Source organism: Equus asinus, chromosome 9 (assembly GCF_041296235.1).
Source record: "Equus asinus isolate D_3611 breed Donkey chromosome 9, EquAss-T2T_v2, whole genome shotgun sequence".
Lineage (NCBI taxonomy): Eukaryota > Metazoa > Chordata > Mammalia > Perissodactyla > Equidae > Equus > Equus asinus.
The window spans coordinates 35,216,220-35,235,307 of NC_091798.1; the positions used below are offsets into that span (position 1 = coordinate 35,216,220).

At 38.0% G+C, this 19,088-nt stretch overlaps 1 long non-coding RNA gene across 1 annotated transcript in view; it reads left to right on the forward strand.

Moving 5' to 3' along the window:
- LOC139046281 (uncharacterized) overlaps positions 1 to 19,088 on the forward strand; it is a 194,205-nt gene that overhangs the window by 53,434 nt on the left and 121,683 nt on the right. Inside the window, exon 2 of the long non-coding RNA XR_011506126.1 lies at positions 9,030 to 9,090. This is a non-coding gene — a long non-coding RNA (uncharacterized lncRNA). The remainder of the gene's footprint in view (positions 1 to 9,029; positions 9,091 to 19,088) is intronic.

The window sequence follows — 19,088 nt, forward strand, 5'->3', positions numbered from 1 at the left end:
CTTCAAAATCTTATACTCAGTTTTAAAATAAGTGGATGAAATGCATTCTCCTTTCTAATCGTTGGAAACCGTACCTCACTGTGTTCTTAGATAAATATTGTTTGTTGAAAGAATGAATAAGTGAATAAAAAGTAAGAATCAATGAACGAATAAGGAAGAGATGAATTAAATGCTTGCAGCTAGAACCAGACCCAACCAATTCAGAGTCTATGAGTCAGGGTGGGGGGATTTCATTGCATGAAGCCTTTGACTCATGAAGTTGACTGAATTTATTTTTCACCCAATGGAAGCCATTCACTATTTTCTCATGTTCATATTGTTTTTTCTTATTTCCATGGGTTGTTTTTGATGTCCCCATGCTTAGAATACCTCATGCTCATAATCTTCACATGTTCAATGTCCACGCACTAAAGATGAAATCAAACATCATCGTCTCAGTGAAATATTTCACTATCTCCCCTGCAGTATGTAATTTCTCCTAGAATGTTCTACAGATTCCTTGCCTGTGACACTTAACCCTTTTCATCTTACATTACCATTATTTATGTCTGTGTTCGATCTTTCCTTTTAGATGCTCGGCTCCTCAAGGGTGAGCTTCATTGCTGATTTATCTGAGTAGCCAGCCTTCAGTAAGTCATTCAGTAAATACTTACTGAAGACATATTACATGTCAGGAACAATGTTAATTTTGGAGAAGCAGTTGTGAGTAACTGAAATCAAGGCAAATGCTAATTTTGCTCTGGATTGTAGAGTTTAATAATAGATCACAGTATTAATGACTTTTCTTTGTTAAGCATTTCAACCAATTTGACAAGATAATTATCTTAGCATATCGTAGTAGGTAAGGACGTAGGTTTTAGATTCTATAGATTATGGTTCCTCTCCTGGCTCTGTGTCTTACTAGATATTTGGTCTTATGCTGGTAATGCAGCCTCTTGGAACTTCTGTCTCAGTTATTTATTACCACAAATAATGCTGTGTAACAAACCATACCAAAGCAGATTAAAACAGGGTTTATTAAGCTCCTGAGTCTGTGGGTTGACTGATTGTTTCTTCTGGTCTGTGCTATTTTGGCTAGCTCATGTGTCTGTGATCAGCTGGTGAGCCCATCAGGGCTCAGTCTATGATGGGAGGATGGATGGATGGATCAGTCTAGGATAACCTCACCTGAGGAAGCTCTTCTACCCACGATCTCTCATCCTCCACCAGGCAAGCCTGGCCTGTTCACATGGTGGTTGTGGGAGTCCAAAACAGCCTGTAGTCTAGGCTCAGAATTGAAAGTGTCACTTTTGTCACATCCTACTTGCTAAAGCAAGTCACAAGGCCAGACCAGATTCATGGGGCAGGAATTCCATATTTTGATGAGAATTACTCCAAAACCACATTGTACAGGGTGTGGATGCAAGAGGACATGAACAATTGTTGGCTATTTTTGTACTTTATCTACAACAACATCAGTCTGTACAATAGAGATGATAATAATAGCCCCTACTTTATAGGTGGATTGTGAAAATTATATGAGAATGTGGAAAAAGCTGGGATCTTATCTGGCACCTAAAAATGTTGGAAATTTATTATTATTATTATATCACTTATCCTAACAACCAACCATATGGTGATATTACAATCCTTATTTTACAAATGAAGAAACTCAGAGAGTTTGCTACTTATCCCCGATCACATAGTTACTCAATGGCAGAGCCACGATTCAAGGCAAGGTTTGTTTGACTTCAAAGCTTGTAGCAGAGACGTCTGAATCTCCATGTGGAAGAGAAATGCCTCCAGATTAGAAACACTGATTTTGGATTTTAGTGAGCCAGAAATAAACTTTCACTGTGAATAACCAATGAAGTGTTGGAGCTTGTTACAGCAACAACAGATTTCTACAGTTTAACTGTAACAAGCTAGTTATAACAAACTAATACTAGCTTTTACAAACTAACTAATAGTAGCTATAACAAACTAGCTGTAATAAATATTCATGATCACAAACTAGCTAATTATAGCTAGTTGTTACTAGCTATAACAAACTAACCAATACAAAGCTTGATTTCTAAAACACTATGCTACACAATTTAGGAGAGTGAAAACTTTCTAGGTAGCATTTTGCACACATTAGACACTCTAACATTCATTGAAGAAATGAGAAGATTCCAAAATCAAGCATAAACTTTCTGCTCCCTTAATACCATGTACTTGCACTTTATCTTCCCTTTCTGTCTGTGATTTCTCTCCTTTCCTTCCATTAAGAGAAACTTCTTCTTTTTGGTCAAAGCAGACTGTTTGTAGTGTTCAAGTACATCTGAACTGGGCCAGGAGATCAGATTCTTTGATTAGAGTAGCATTATTAGGATCAATTTGATCTACATGGACAAAACCAAATAATATTTGCAGGCAAAAAGAAAAATATTTAGCTAGTCTTTTCTATAGATTGAAATGTTTGTTTCAGAGCCTCTATTGTCCAATTCTGAGGACATTATCAAGCACTGGAGGTCAAGGAAATTCTTAGAGAATTGTGAAAGTGGGTTTTAAGCCCTTTTTTGTGGAGAGAGAGGAGTTGAGAATTAAAAGTGAAGAGAATTAGAAAGATGAAAAAAAAGCTAGTGAAAACAGACAAAATAAACAAACCTTACTTGGAACCAAAGGGCATAAAATTTACCCTTCCAATAGGGCAGAAGGAGGATTCCGTACTAATTGGCACCACTATGGAAGCTCTAGTGCGACAATTAGGGCTTTAAATTATGACAATTATATGAGACCTCTGCTATTGCCATCACTCAAAGAATTTGCCCTCTGCCTTAGAAGATCATAGAATCATTGAAAGGCAGTCTACGTAAATTTGGAGCCGTGAAATAGTCTAGTTACAGTCCTCAAAAGGAGGACAATTAGCAATACGGTGGAATAGAATCTAACTTGAAAAAAATTTGCCATTTCTATTCAGTAACCTCACTTTAAAAGAAAGAATAATAATATAGTTAACATTTAACGAATGCTTACTATGTGCCAAGCACTCTGAGTTGAACAAGAAAGAGGCAAATAATAAAATCAAGTTGAAATTAGAGATTTTGCGAAAGCAAATCTTTTTTAAAGTGTACTAGATATCAGGGAGGGTTTGAGTAAAGGAAAGACTGAACTGAAAATCTTGGGTTGCGTCTCGGTGATGGCACTCGTGCAAGCGTGCTACCTCTCCAGTCCTCTGTCGATTCATCTGTAAACTGGGAATAATGATAACTTCCATTGAGGATCAATGAGATAAAATGTGTGAAGGCACTTTTTTAAGCTGCAAAATGCAGGGCACACAATGATATTTAAATTAATCTTTTACATTTACACACACATAGCGAATTATTTTGTTTACAATGCGGTCTGGTGGGAACAAACAGCACAACACGGGTTTGAGAAAACTTTAAAAATATTTTTGCAATGGTTCGTGTTTAAGAAAACACCCTGTACATCACTGATGTCCTTTTATTGCCCAATAAAAAAGTAACAACCCACAACTGAATAAACACATCACAACAAAAACCTAACTCTAAAGCAAAGCAAGGGACAACATTCAAAGGCATCTACAGATGACTGTTATATGATGGAAATAGAAATGAGATCATTTGTTAATAGATTTCATTTCTTCCAGTAAGTCGTTAGATGCTTAAGAGAAGTCCTTGTGCCACTTTTCTTTTCATTAAATATTCATATTTAATGGAAATTGTTCTGACGAATTGGATAAATTGAGCAACTTATAGATTTATGCCTCAAAAAGAGGAGATTTGGAATTCCCAGTGAGTAAGCTAATGCTTAAATCATGAACACTCCATTGATTTTATAATTGCAAAGCTGACCAGTAAGTATAGTACGTGTTTTAAATGTTATGATAGCTGTTTGTCTTGATGCTTAGATCACACTCCCTTGATTGCAGGAATCCATTAGCTATGCCACAAGCTGCTGTGGTTGCCTTAGAGGATCCTCTGAATTGTCTGGGGACAAAATCCCTCCATTGTGTCACCTATCAGAAAAAAAATGCAAATGAACTACTCTTGCCATTTAGATGTGGAGAAAAGGATCATAAGCTCCAGAAAATTTGGAAAACAGAAATTAAAATAAAATTTTTAAACTAAATTTACTTAGTTTAAATTTAGTTAAATATTTATTTAAACCAAATAGTTTATTTAAACTAAGAAAAAACCCACAAAAAAATTCATCCATTTCTCCCATCCCCCATCCCCTGCCTCTTGCAATCCCCAATCTGTTCCTGTATGTGTGAGCTTTTCTTTTTTGTCTTTCTCTGTCTGACTTATTTCAATTAGTGTAATGCCCTCGAGGTCCATCCACGTTGTCACAAATGGCAAGATTTCCTTCCTTTTTATGACTGAATAATATTCCCTTACGCATATAAAATTTCTCCATTCATCCATAGAGGGACACAGGTTTTCTCCACATCTTAGCTATTATAAATAATGCTGCAGTGAACGTGGAGTACATATATCTTTTTGAATTAGTGTTTTCATTTTCTTCGGATATATACCCAGAAGTGGAATTGCTAGGTCATATGGTAGTTCTATTTCTAATTTTTTAGGCACTTCCATACTATTTTCCATAGCAGTTGCACTAGTTTACATTTCCACCAACAGTGCACAAGTGTTCCCTTTCCTCCACATCCTCACCAACACTTGTAATTTCTTGTCTTTTGATAATAGCCATTCTAGCAGGAGGTGATAGTTCATTCTGGTTTTGGCCATCTATATGTCTTCTTTGGAAAAATGTCTATTCAAATCTTCTGCCCACTTTTAAAATCGAATATTTTGTTTGTTTTGCTATTGAGTTGTATGAGATTTTGCATATTTTGGATATTAGCCCCTTATCAGATATATGATTTACAATTATTTTCTACCGTTCAGGAGGTTGCCTTTTCATTTTGTTGATGGTTTCCTTTGCTGTATCAAGAACAGAAATTTGAATACAGGATTCACTTCCTATTCCTGGAAGGCAAGAGGACACGAGTTTCTGGGGAGCTATAAGAGAGAAACTTATCTTCAATTATTTAAAATTAGCCCAATAAATATGTGCCAGGCACAGTGCTCAGGATAGTGGTGAACAGGAACAACATGGTGCCTGAACAAAGGGGACTTAGAAGGTAGACAATTAAGCAAGTGGTAACAACACAATGTGAAGAATATGATGGCAGGGAGCTATAACACATATGAGGGAACTGAAGTCTTCTTCCTGACAGGATGACTTATGCTGGGCTCGAGGATGAACAAGAGGTAAGAATGTTCCAGGCAGTGGTAGCAATATGCGAAATGGCTGGAAAATTAGAAAGAGTGTGGCGTGTTCTAGTCACTGAAAGACAATGTAGACAGAACAGTGCTGACCTATAAACATCTAATGTGAGCCACAAATGTGAGTCATATAGGTAAACATGACATATGTAATTTTATATTGTCTAGTCATCATGTTAAAAGAGTAAGAAAAAATAGATGGAATTAGTTTTAATAATATGCTTTGTTTAGCCCAGTATATTATTATTTCAGTGTGTAATCAATATAAAACTATTAATGAAACATTTTACATACTAAGTCTGTGAAATTCTCTGTGTATTTTATACTTAGAGAGCATCTCAGTTTGAACCAGCTGTATTTGAAATGCTCAATAGTCACATGGCTACGACATTGGACAAAGGAAGGCTAGATGGTAAAACAGGCCATGAAATGGGGAGAGAAAGAAATGACGTGTAGAAAGGAGCCAAAGCCTAGAATGTTTTATTTCTTCATCTGCAGCCCAGTTAATTAGACCAATTGACTTCAAGGTCTTTCTAGACCTAAAATTCTATGAACCTCTATCTTATCTCAATGTAGGACTGTAAAGAACTGTTCCAAACTGAATGTTCTTATCTTAAGATCTCAAATTTACTGGTCACCGTTGTCATCTTCTTTTTTAACTATAAAGGTATTCATACTTGCCTCTGGCCTAGGAATGCCATGGTGAATACACTTTCTATCACGTGAATTTTTTTTAAGACCATTTCACTTGGTTTATTCAGTAGGACTTCAGTTTGACCATATCTATAGCTGACTTTTGTATAGTAAATTTTACCTGCTGGTACTAGCACCTTAATTTTCTTTTTGTAAGCCACCATTTCTCCGTTATCAGTCCATGTTGTTCAGGTGTGGCTAGCCATGCTCTAAGTCCAGGGGTAGGTGTGTCTCAGGCCTCAGCTTGTGTCCTTGGCCACAGATTGGATGGCTGTGTGCAATGATGGATGTGTTGTCTAAGTCATGTTAATTAGGTCCAATCAGAGCTCATTTGGGGGGAATTTTTCTTGAGCTATTGTGATAGAAGTACTCTCTTTTCTTTCTACGGTAAAATTACTGGTAGGATAGGATGTGGAATTGGAGCTTATGGCAGCCTTCAGGGCACCATGAGGAGAGCACTTATTTGAAAATGGAACAAACACAGAGAAATTCAGAGTAGAGAGATGACAGGGCTAGAAATGAAAAAAAAAAAAACGAAACAAAAAACAACTTTTGTATCCCTGAATCCAGCTGTACCTGAAGTCAGAAGATCTACTCTTGGTCTTCCCACTTTTGTAAATCTCTATATTGACTTTTTCGGTTTTTTTGCTGAAGCCTCTTTGAACTGCCACTTGCAATGAAAAGGTTATTGGCGAAAAGCTTACAACAGCACTATTGTCAACCTTAACACAGTTTTACAGAATAGATCTCAGAATTATATTGTAAGGAAACTTTGTTAAATAGAAAATTTCAATATCTGTAAAAATATATTTCTTCCTATGAGAATTATTCATTAGTTAAGGCATTTGTTCATTTTATTCAACACATATTTATTGCAAATATATTCTTTTTCAGGCACTGTGTTCTGCTTTATATTTTATACTAATTATTTTCTTGAATTTCTCTCTCATTTCTCTGTGATCTTTCAGTGGGCAGAATACTCCTGCCCAACCCAAGTAAAACTAAGATTTTAGAAATAAAAATAGAAGCAAGATCAGTCTGAACAGTGTTTCATTCTTTTTTAAATTATGTAAGTCTCATGCCCTTTGAGAAGGAACAATTAATTCTCCCAAACTCCTCTTTTTCTACCCTGCTTTACACACGTCCCATATTAATTTTCTCCATAATTTTCTGACTATAATTTTGGAAGACTTTAGAATTGATTGTCACCCAAAATTATGGCTAGAATAAATAGGCATCTCAAGGATAAACCCACATCTAGACCTTACCCAGTGCATCAGAATCAATTGGGATGATTATTTAAAATGAAAATTCCTGGGATCCTTTTGCTCAGAGATACTAAATTGGAGTCTTTTGGGTGGAGTCCTAGAATTTGCATTTTAATCAGCTTTCTTGGAGAATCACATGCACTCTAAAGTTTTGGACTTGCCTGGTTGCTTGGGCAAGAATTCCACAAGCTTTCTGGGATATAGTGAAGGCATGGATTGGCTTTGAGACCAAGATCATCAGCATTTAAATATTATTTATCTGCTCTAGTCTACCTGATAGCAATAATTATTTTTAATAATCATAAACATTTCACACAGAAGAAATATTTTCTAAATATTATTCACATATTAATGTGTGAGCAGAATATTATTAATTAATCATGGGTAAACACTATAGATCATAATATCTGTTTATTAAATTTAATTATAGAGTCTGGATTCTGTCTAATGATGGATTAGCTGACCAATATTAACTTAAGCTAGGAAAGTTGGGCAAATATTACATTTTTCAAACACCCACCAAAAAATGACTTGCTCCTAAACTCTGTTCTTGCATATTTTATCTAAACTCTTAAAACATCCTGGCCAAAACATTTTTTGTGTTAACTTGAGTTTGAAGTTTGTTTTAAAATTTGTATTGCTTTGCAAAAAAACAAAAAGTTGCTGCAGTGGATCTATGTAGCAGGAACTGGATGTGAGAATGAGATTTTGCCATGTGGACATAGCCACCTGAAGTCGGGATTTGGAGAGGAGGACTGAACAGAAGCTCAGATCACAGCAGATGCTAAGGGTACTTCCTTCATCAGTTTCATAAGCCGAGTGTAAATCCCATTGTGCCCACAATACTTTCTGAGCCCTTGTAATGTTCTTGCTTAGTTTATACTTGGGTAAAACACTAAAGCTAAATAAAGCAATTGGGGAAGAGTATCTTTCTCAAGAACTATTAAGTCACTGCAAATGCTGGCCTCTGATTCTGGCTGGCCAGCTTACCTGTATTGGCTTCACTCATTCACTCATTCACTCATTCAATGGTGTTTATAAAATGCTTGCAATATGCTGGGCACTGTAGTCAGCACTTGAGATGGAACGTTGAACATCACAGAAATAGCCCCGCCCTCATGTAGCTTATCATTTTGTGACTCTATCTGTCCATGACTTACCTGTCCATCTGGTCGTATGTGCAGGGATCTAGAGCATAGTCTTCTCAGTTTTCAGAAGAACATCATTTTAGTTCCCATAAATTATAGTCTTATTAGTTTACTACATATTTCCTCTAATATGCATGATGAAATCTTGTTTTATATACTGTAGATCTGTGCGTCTCAGTCGAATGTCCTACATGGGGAACATGTAGGTTATTCCATTAATTATCATTACCAGACTACTCTCTATCAAAGAATCTTGTCGTGAGTAGTGCAAGACAACTGTGCCCCTTACAACTTATGACTTCAATCTGTGGCTTGCACATCCCAATATACCTCATTAGAAAGAAAAATAAATATTCACACTGACCTCCAGAATAACTTTAGGATCAGGAGGCCTGTCTCGAGGGGCCAGCTGCTACTTGAACCACTTGTTGGGTTCCATCAGCTAATGTGGCAATTATGATCAGTACCACTTGGGAAGATAATAAGACTAGGTCAAGCAGGTGTGAGTCCTTGCCTGCCACTCCAGAGCATGGGTTCTGAAGGAACAAGTGCCCACACAATAACTATTCAGTGAATTGTAGGGTTTGCCAGATGACTGTCATTGTGGCTAATGAAGGTCTGATAAATCTCCCTTAATTTTCCAGGTTTCTATGTGGTGGTGTTCTCATTGACAGGAAGATAACAGTTTCAGGAATTGGTGCCTGGGTGAGTCAAATCCATCTTTTCTAGTTTTATAAAACAATTAGTGAGAAGAGAAAATTGGTGGTAATACTGGGGCCATGAGAACACTATATGGAGTTGACTTGAAGGTAACATTTTAATAAGAAAGTTACACAGGACTAATCACATCTACATCCTACACTGTTACTTCTGTATTCTTGGATCTTGGGGAGACAAATGGATTAAGCAGTTTCTTGCTGACATTCTTTAATTTTCAGATAGGTCTTGGAATCACATCTTGCTCAGGAGGTACACTTACGATTGTGGGCTTTCCTTTGCCATTAACACTGGAGTGGAGTTGATGTAGGTTTTTCCCTTAGTGGAGCCAGAGATGTTTTGCCTCACTCTCTATTACAAACTTAAGGTAGCTTCCAAGGACCTACATATAATGTGGCCCTTGGTAATGGTGGTAAAACTAACACAACATAAACATGCTCATATCCTGTTTTACACTGTACAAAGTACTGTCATACACACTTTTATACTTGATCTTTGAAGATATGCCATGGAGGTGGTTATTAAACTCATTTTACAGATGAGGAAATTAAGGCTCATTGGAAGACTTGTTTAAGGTCACATGACTTGGAAGAGGTAGACCTAAATTAAAACTAGCTCTTAATCCAATATCCTATTCTCTTCCCAGAGCACTGAATGCCATTCAGAGAAATAGCTGTTGCATCACGTGCTCTCAGAATTTTACTCTGAACTGTCTTTGGATATAGCCAATAATAAAGATAATAAAATGCAATAATATTAACAGTAATAATGATAGCATAGTTTAGTGTTAAAGGTGTGTGCTCTGATAGACCTGTGTTCAAATTTCAAGTCAACTACTTACTAATTATTTGACCTTCAGCAAGTGATTTAAATTCTCTAAGACTAGATATATTTCCACATCTATTGAAAACAGTGTCTTAATATTGTAAGATTAAACGATATCATCCACATATTAATAATAGTGAGATGATGATGATGATGATGACAGACAATAACTGACTTGGGATCCTAGGTATCTAGTAAGTGCCAGATATTTTACATACCTTATCTCTGAGTCTTGTAATAATCCTATGAAATATATATTTTAATTCCCAATTTATATATTGGGAAGTGAAGACTAGGAAACTTAAATAACTTGCTCTAGATCAAATGGCCAGTATGAGCCTGCGTAAGGGGTTGAAGCCACATTGGCCTGGCTACAAAACCCATGTTCTTTGCTTGTTACCTTATTATAAAGCATTCTTTGAAAAGTATGGAAGCCTTCACCTGAAATCAACTATCAATTAATTTCCTTAAATCCTCAAGTTCCCATAAGTACCAAGTCTATGTCATACTCAGTAGAATTTAGGGTGCTAAGAGGTACACACAGTAAAAGAGATTTGAATTTCACCATTTAGCATAGGTAGTTGGTTGCTGTGAATTAAAATGTTTCTTTTTGTGCTAATGAGCCTGTATGTGATGTCCTAGGTTCTTAAAAAAAAAAACAAAACCAAAACAAATCTGAGTCGAATTCCAAAGAAATTATGCCTTAGAAAAAAAGTTAAAACCTAAATTGTGTGCCACCAAATTGTGACTCTGTACTTAGCAGACCAGCAAATGGTCATTCAGACTTACAACTAAAGAGCCTTTAGTGCTTTTTCAAGGACTTACACCTATATTCATATGATAATGAACCTCTCAATCTGAAGTTCATGTGCCCATGTGCAGTAAGCCAATCACTGAAACATTGGTGCTTGGAGATGGAGAAAGGTTTATTTGAATTGGCAAAAATGAGAAGGTGGGAGCATAGGTTCTCTCAAATCTACCTTAACAAGAGAAGAAAGCAGGGGGTTTTATAGAGCTAAGGGGTGTGGCAGGAGAAGTTTTGGAGAAACAAATGGGTAATCTGTGTTTCTTCCACTAACTATAAGCCCTTGGGAAATCAGACTTCTGAGTCAATGGCAGCTGGGGGCTGGCTGGCTGGTGATCCTTGAAGACATTCCCTTTCTACTGTAAAACAGGCTCATAAATCCTTGTGAGCCTTGGGTTACCCCTCAGGTTAAACAGGAAAACGACAAATCGACAAGATTAACTTCTTCTCAAGGTCGAAAGGTAGTCTAACTGAATATTTACAGTAACCCTCAGGTACTGGCTTCACGTACATCTGTCTCCTCTATAAATCTGGGAGATAGTCAAGGGAAGCGTTCTCTGCATTTCCCAACTGAGGAAGCTGAGACTCAGAAGAGTTAAATTTCTTATCAAAGATCATACAGCAAGTAGAATTTGATTCTGTCTCCCAGACAATTTTCCTCTGTGACCCTGAGATAGGCATAAAGTGCTGGGGGGCTACTTTTCAGGCTGATTAAATTTGTGGCTGAAGGATTTTTTTCCCTCCAAGGCATTAGAAAGGCTACAATAGGAAAGTTTTTCTCCCCCCCCCCCACCCCCCCCGTTATATTGGTCTTTAATTACTATAAACTGTGAGTCAGAAGGCTCAGGTTCCAGTCCTCCTCTGCCACAGACCAGCTGATAAACTAGGTCACTTAGCCTATCTGGGCCTGCATTTCCTCTTGTGGAAAATGAGAATAATAATGCTTATCACCCTTATCTCACAAGGCTGTTGAGAACATCTAAGCAGAGGCTGTAGTGATAAGAAAGTGATGTTAATATCCAAGTTGTGGAGATACTCTAGCCACCCAGCATACCTTTCTCTTTCTTAACTATACCACGGGAAATCACCTCTCTTCCATTATGTGCAGTCTTGAGAGGGCTGTGACTCAGGGTCTCTGCCTTCCCATGATAGCAGTCACAGGTATCCTGGAGGCCATTGCAGGTACCTTCCACCAGATCCTTCCTCACCATGCTGGTGCAGCCATTGGGCAGGCACAGGACCTAACTCAGTTGGGTGGGCTCTTTCTTCTGGAACTGCATCCTCAGCAGAATGACACAGAGAGAAGAAACAAAGACAACTCAAACAAGTTAATCATGTGATTCCCCTGCAGCTCTTCATGAGACAGGAAAGTAAGTAAGTACCCAGTACCCAGTACCCAGTAAGTAGTTTGCTGTTCCGCTCTGGAGCTGGGTCCTCCAGCCTTCCCAGTGAAGGCAGTACCTGAGGGTTACTGTAAATATTCATTAAGATTACCTTTCAACCTTGTCATGAAAAGAAGTTAATCTTGTCCATTTGCTGTTTTCCTGTTTAACCTGAGGGGTAACTCAAAGGTCACAAGGATTTATGAGCTTGTTTTACAGGAGAAAGAGAGTGCCTTCAAGGATCACCAAATAACCAGCTGCCAGCTTCCAGCTGATGCCCAGAAGTCAGATTGCCCAGGGGCTAATTGGGAGTGAAAGATACACAGATTATCCTTTTCTTTCTCCAAAATGCCTCCTCCTCAGCCCCTTAGCTCTATAAAACCTTCTGCTTTCCTTTCTAGTTAGGGTGGATTTGAGAGAACCCAGCTCCCACCTTCTTATTTTGGCCAATTTGAATAAACATTTCTGCATCTCCAAGCACTGATGCCTCTGTGTGTGGCTTACTGTGCATTGGGTACACAAACTGGAGATTAAGAGGTTCAGTATCACCAGCAATTCTATGGGAATTCATTCTCCTACTGATTTCTCTGTTAAGTTAGCCAGAGTTGGATTCTGTTGATTGTGATGAAGGAATCTTAACTACTACATATAAACATTTTTATGTGTTTCATTTTCTTGATTTCAAGATACTGTAAATTTAATATGCACCATTGATTTTTCAGGGAAAAAGGAGGCAGCCTTGCACTATGTTAAATAGTCATTGTATTATTATATTAAATATCAATAGGTAAGATGCATCCTGATTTGAGAAATATGAAGCATAAAAAGTGGGATGTGAAAAAAATGTGTTAGAACTGAGGAAATACTCATATTATCATTATTAATAAATTATAACAGGGTAATAATTATGACAACTGAGCATTTTATGTAGATTGAAGCCGGAGGGAGTCAGAGAAGTATGCCAGAGGAGTCCATTCTAAAATTCTCTTGATTGTTTCTCTGGGAATCCTGAATTGACTTGTCTTTTTGGTGTGAGAACTCTCCAGTTTTGGCTGCCAGCTAATTTCCACAAGTTGAAGGCAGTTCTGGTTTACAGGGAGGGTGAAGTTTGCAGGAAAATAGCATGCTGCAGTGGGGAGAGGCTCTCTGAAGGTGTTCTGAATGTACAGCTAATGGGTGGTTATCTCTGAGAGATATTTTTATAGCTTCCTACAAATAGCTGGTGAAAAATTAGCCTGGATGTAGGGGGGAGGAGCTTGTCAATTTGGCTTCTCATCAAACTCAACTTTGTTGAGCACCTAATTCTTAGGTGTTTTTGTAATTTATTACTAAGACATGGAAGTCTGCGTTGGCTGTCTTGATTAATAGGTTAAGGATCACTGCTCCTCGCAAGGTAATCCTCATCATTGCCCCAGCAGAACTACAAATTTACCTCCAGGGTTAGGAGCAGGTGAAGGTGCCAATCAAGCAGCCATAGGAGGAGTGAGGATTTGGGGCCGTTTCACTGAAGACAAAAAAATGCCCTAAAGAAACAATTTCCCAAGTCACTGTTTTGACTTGACGGTGGCAGTGACTTAATCGGAAGACAGTGTGATAATGAGTTGCAGCAGGATCCAGAGGAGGGGCTCAATTAGTAACTCTAAACCTACTTGCTGTGCAGATCTTGCGTTCCACTTGTGTTTCTGTCTCTTCCTCTGTAAAGCAAGAGCGATTATTCATAATTTGACTGCCATTTGTCTCATGCTTAATGATTTAAAGCTGCATCTTCACACTGCCCAGCTTATCACAGACAGGCTGTAGATTTCATGAGGTGATCCCTGCTCTGTCACTTCCTGGCTCTATAAAAAAGGGCCGTTATGTAACCCTTGGATCTCAGTTTCTCATTTGGCAAATGGGAATAATAACACCCACCTTATCGTTATGTTATAAAAAATTACTCTGACTAGTGCCCGTGACAGAGTACAGAATAAGATTTCAGTAACTGTTAGCTACTATTATTTAGTAGGAGGGCATGAAGATAATTGTGGATGGGCGGTATGTAGATTAAATGCAATGTTCTATGATTCTTATTAGCAGGAATTTGACAAACTATGGCCCTCAAGTCAAATCTAGCCTTACGCGCTTTTTTAAGTAACGTTTTATTGGACCTCAGCCATTCTCATTTGTTTACCTATTGTCTATGGCTGCTTTTGTGCTATGAAAGTGGAGCTCAGTAGTTACAATACAGGTCCTATGGCATATAAACCTAAAATATTTACTATCTGGCGTTTTATAGGCAAAGCGTGCTAACCCCCGGTGTTTGTCAGGAAAACAGACAAAAATCCCAACTTCATGTAATTTGCATTAGTGACAGTCTGGTTGCATTCTAATTTACTTAGTCTTTACCCTAGTGGTAATTAATAGACATTTAGAAGGTTCCCCTTTTTGTTCGTTTGTAAATAATTCTGTGATAAAAGACATAGCATATATGTGACTATATCTGTAGGGTAGGTTCCTACACGTGAAATAGTTAAGGGTAATTATTTGGATCACCCCAGTAGATGTGCTTGCAGATTTACTGATGGGACATAGTGAAATTTCTCACCAACAAAGTTGTCAGAAATGAGTACAGAATTAAGCTGTCAGTTCTAATTCCCTATAACACAGTTTATCATTAATTAGCTTCTTTGATCGAGCCAGAGGTTGCAGTCTCCAAAGAAAAAACACAGCACTGAAGCTCAAGGAATTGACTATTTGTCAGATGAGGTTAGCTGTTGAGATCCTTACCCATCACAAGTAATCTTATGGCTGGTCATTGCTTCCATCTTTCGGTTCAGCTTTGCTGCCTTTGGGCCCTGTAATAGGTTGCTCGGATAGAGTCATCAGGCTTAATGTAATTCTCCATCTGGATCATCACATCTGTCGTCCATAAAAAAGCTTATGAGTGCATAACTCTGGATAAAAGAACAGTAATATTGTTCTTTTATGCAAGGTGATATTATTCCTGAGAATCTATTCCTTCCTGAAGCATGCTTCAATAAGATCCGATGGTGGAAACACAGTTTTATCCTTAGTAAAGGGTCCTTGTGTTTCTCTTTTGACATTCTTCAAGTGATGGCACCTGCAAAGACATGGCTGAGGATTCACCATTACTGTACAAGATTATGATGTATTTCTTAGTGGATTGCAGAGATTTACTGACTAGGCCCGGATAGTATTTTAAAAGAAAAAACCCCCAGCAAATCGTTATGTTAAATCTGGGGTCTAAAACGCAAAAGCCTATAGGGGCCAGGCAGATAATAGTAATGGTAAACTGGAAAGCACATGTCTCATCTGAAGAAAGGAACTGCTATTTCTAGGCAATTGTAGTCACCTCCCTTCTTATTTTTCCAAAAGAAAAGTGAAACTCTCCCAAGTTTTAGAAGTCTGCAACTGCTTCAAAATAAAAACAGAAACATACATGGCAGACCGTTTGAAACATGTCCGCTGGTTTGATTCTACCTGTAAGCCACCAGCTTAAGAGCTCTGCTTTAGAAATTAGCAGCAGAGCTGAGGATGGCCAAGGTAAGGCTGAAATAGGAGGTCATAGGACTAGAAAGCAAACATTCTAAAGCAAGCTAGTGCATCAGCATTCGAGGAAGAGGGGCCAGCCTCATGGCATAGCGGTTAAGTCTGGCACACTCCGCTTCCATGGCCCAGCTTCTCGGGTTTGGATCCTGGGCACAGAACTACACCACTCATCAAGCCATGCTGTCGTGGTGACCCACATACAAAATAGAGGGAGATTGGCACAGATTTAAACTCAGGGCTAATCTTCCTCAAGCAAAAATAAGAGGAAGATTGGCAACAAATGTTAGCTGAGAGCAAATCTTCCTCATCAAAATAAAAAGAACAACAACAAAAAAGGATTCAAGGAAGAGCTTAAAACATGGTCAGGGATGGGACAAAGTCACAGTGATCATAGCATTGCTGGTCAAGTGTTTTGTCTGTAGAATGAAAAAAAAAGATCCATATGGTTAGAAGCTAGAGTGATTAATAGGAATGGCTCAGGATGAGAAGTTTACAATGAAGGCCATGAACATCTGGGAAGTCCCCCTAAGAGAGAGAATTTTGTCATCAGACAGACATACCAGCAATGAGAGTAACTTTAAGCCTCCATTTCCTAAATGAGAAAATGTATGCAAAGTGCTTTGCCCAGTCCCTGGTGCATGGAAGGTGCTCAATATGTATTAGCTAATTTAATGAAAATTTAAAATGAGCCTGTAGTTTATGAAAAAATATTATGCGATACAACTTTGATCTAGAATTCTTTTATTCTCTCTTCAGGATCAGCATATATTTAGGCTTGGAATTTTTTGCCATATCCCTATTTCCTGTTTCCACGATAGTCACTATGAAATCCTGTAGTGTTGTCATTTTACAACTGGATTTGTGAAGGACCCAGAAAACTCTGTGCAGCATATCAGGAACCAGAACACTGGGAATTCCATGATGCAGATGGAGGCTTCAATGCCAGTGAGCAGTGCCATATTCTGTCCCCAAGGATAATGCTCTGACAATGGTCCTTGATGATGATTACTATGAGTTATGGCCCTGACCCTTTGCCCTGACAGTGGTTCTTGTTGATTACTATGAGTTATGCACCAGGACAGTGGACTGAATCAGAAGAGAACTGTGAAGTATATGTTAATGTGGAGAAGGTCTTAGGCTCTATAAACTTCTGTGAAAGCGACTACTGTGAGATGCTGTTAGGCATTATAAGATAATCAAAGTCATCAAAGACCCCTCAAACTTGCTAGTGGCTCCAGGGAGGTCAAGACTAATAAGAGTGTTGATCCAGTGCTAGTAACATATTTTTCTTTAGATTTGGTTCTAGATTAATTTCTCATTTTTATAGACAAGTGAATTCTGGGTGGGTGGCAGGAGAGAGCTGGGAATGGTGGAGGTACACCTTCCCTGCTTGCTGTAAGTTAAGTGGGTTGGGGTCGAGGAGGCCTGGGTGGGTGCCTTTTAGAAATCTGTCTTGAAATACTCTTAAGTTTTGGACTTCATTATTCTCACAGCCTGCGTAACAAGATAACTATTATTTCCTGGATAAAACACTTTATCTGTTACCAAAATGTCTTGTCCAGGGCTTTCAAGCAACAATGTGGTCTTAGATTTTCTACTTGGTAGTTTAACCACCAGTCATTATTAAAATGAGATGGTAACTTTACATTCTTTCTTAGTGGAGAACCTATTTTTCCATTGCATTACCATGCAATTTACATAGATGGATAAATAGACATAAACATATATACTTAGACATATGCACACATATATACATATATGTAATGTGATATATATTCTAATTTGACTATAATTTCCAGCGTGTGATTTAAATTAATGTTATTTTCATCACGACTTCCACATAGTGAACTGTATGCATAATTGTTCAGTTTGTGTCACAAAGTCGCTGATTTTTCATTAAGTTCAAGTATTAATCATAATGAAAAACAGTATTAATTATCATTTCTCTCAAGATATTAATCTTGCCAAATTGGCACACTTATATTTTTATTCATACTTATTTTCCTATGGTGAGGTGAATTTCCTATGGAGAGTATCTATTTAGATATTTCTTATCTGTTTTTCTCATTCATTTTACTAATTGTGGCCAACTGTTAAACTATTCAACTTCCAAGGACCTTTTTCTTTCCTTCGGTGCTTTTAATAACTGACTTATTTGGAACAGCAGCAGAAAGAAAAATCTCCCAGGCAGAATCTGCTCGCACAGATTCCGACATGTCTCGGATCAGGGCAAATTTCCAAAGGATAATTATAGATGTCGCTAAAGCTGAATTCATGATGGTCAGATTGTCAGAAATCTTATTTGTAAATGTTATTTATCATAATGCTGTAGGGGAATCTCCATTTTACTTCAGAAAAGGAAAAGTTTGAAACCTGCTTAGCTGCCTGAGTTTGCCTCTATCTCTGGTTTTGCATTGGAATCACCTGTGGGGCTTTTGAAGGCTGTAGATAAATGCAAGTTCAGCCACTTGCATAAACTTCTCTCAGCCAGTATTAATTATTAACTAACACTGCCCTCCCTCACTCACTGTTTGGCGCTGTTCTATGTGCTTTAGAGATACCGTTAACTCATAAAATTCTCCCATCAAGCCTACGAGGTGGTCACTATTATGATGATTACTTTAGCAATGAAGAAACTGAAACATGGAGAAGTTGAGTAGCTTGCCCAAGGTCACGTAAGTAGTACGTCTTAGAGTCAGAGTTCAAACCCAGGCAGTTCATCTCTCGAGTTCATGCATCACATCTTACTGCTCCTCACCCTCAGCATGCCTATGGCCAGACATAGATCTGGGTTTGTTAGGATAATATTATAAAATGGAATTCATTGCCTCGTTCTCAGGTCTCACTAGTTTGATCTGAATACTTTCTTTTTATCATTATTGATTTTTAGAGGATCTGATATACTGGTCGATTACTGTCTAATGAACAAGCAAACACAAATTTGTCTCCAGTGTGGACCTACTGAATGAGAATCTCCGATGGGTGAGGCCTGAGCATCTTTGACCTTAAACAGCTGCTCTGCTGATTCTGATGCACACGTTGCTTGCCATCTAAAATCAGAAGGAAGACAGGGAGCTACACTATTAGTTTCAATATGAGGTAGGCTAAGACCAGGACTCTGGAAAGCTATGAGAGTTCTATAGGGACACAGAAGCGGGAGACATTGATTCTGTCTAGGAAGCCCTCTAAAAAGATGGCATATTATAGAGTCTGTGAAGGATTAATACAAAGTGATAAGGACCATTTACTGAACACCTCACTCATGTGAAGGGAAGATTCCCTCCTGGGTAAACCTGTAGATATTTGAAGGTAGACTTCTTACCTTTTTTTAAGGAAAACATTTCAGTTTCTTAGTGTTGAGGAATATTTAAACATTAAGCTTGTCGAGGCCCAAGACTGTAGTACTAGAGGCCTCATATTAATAA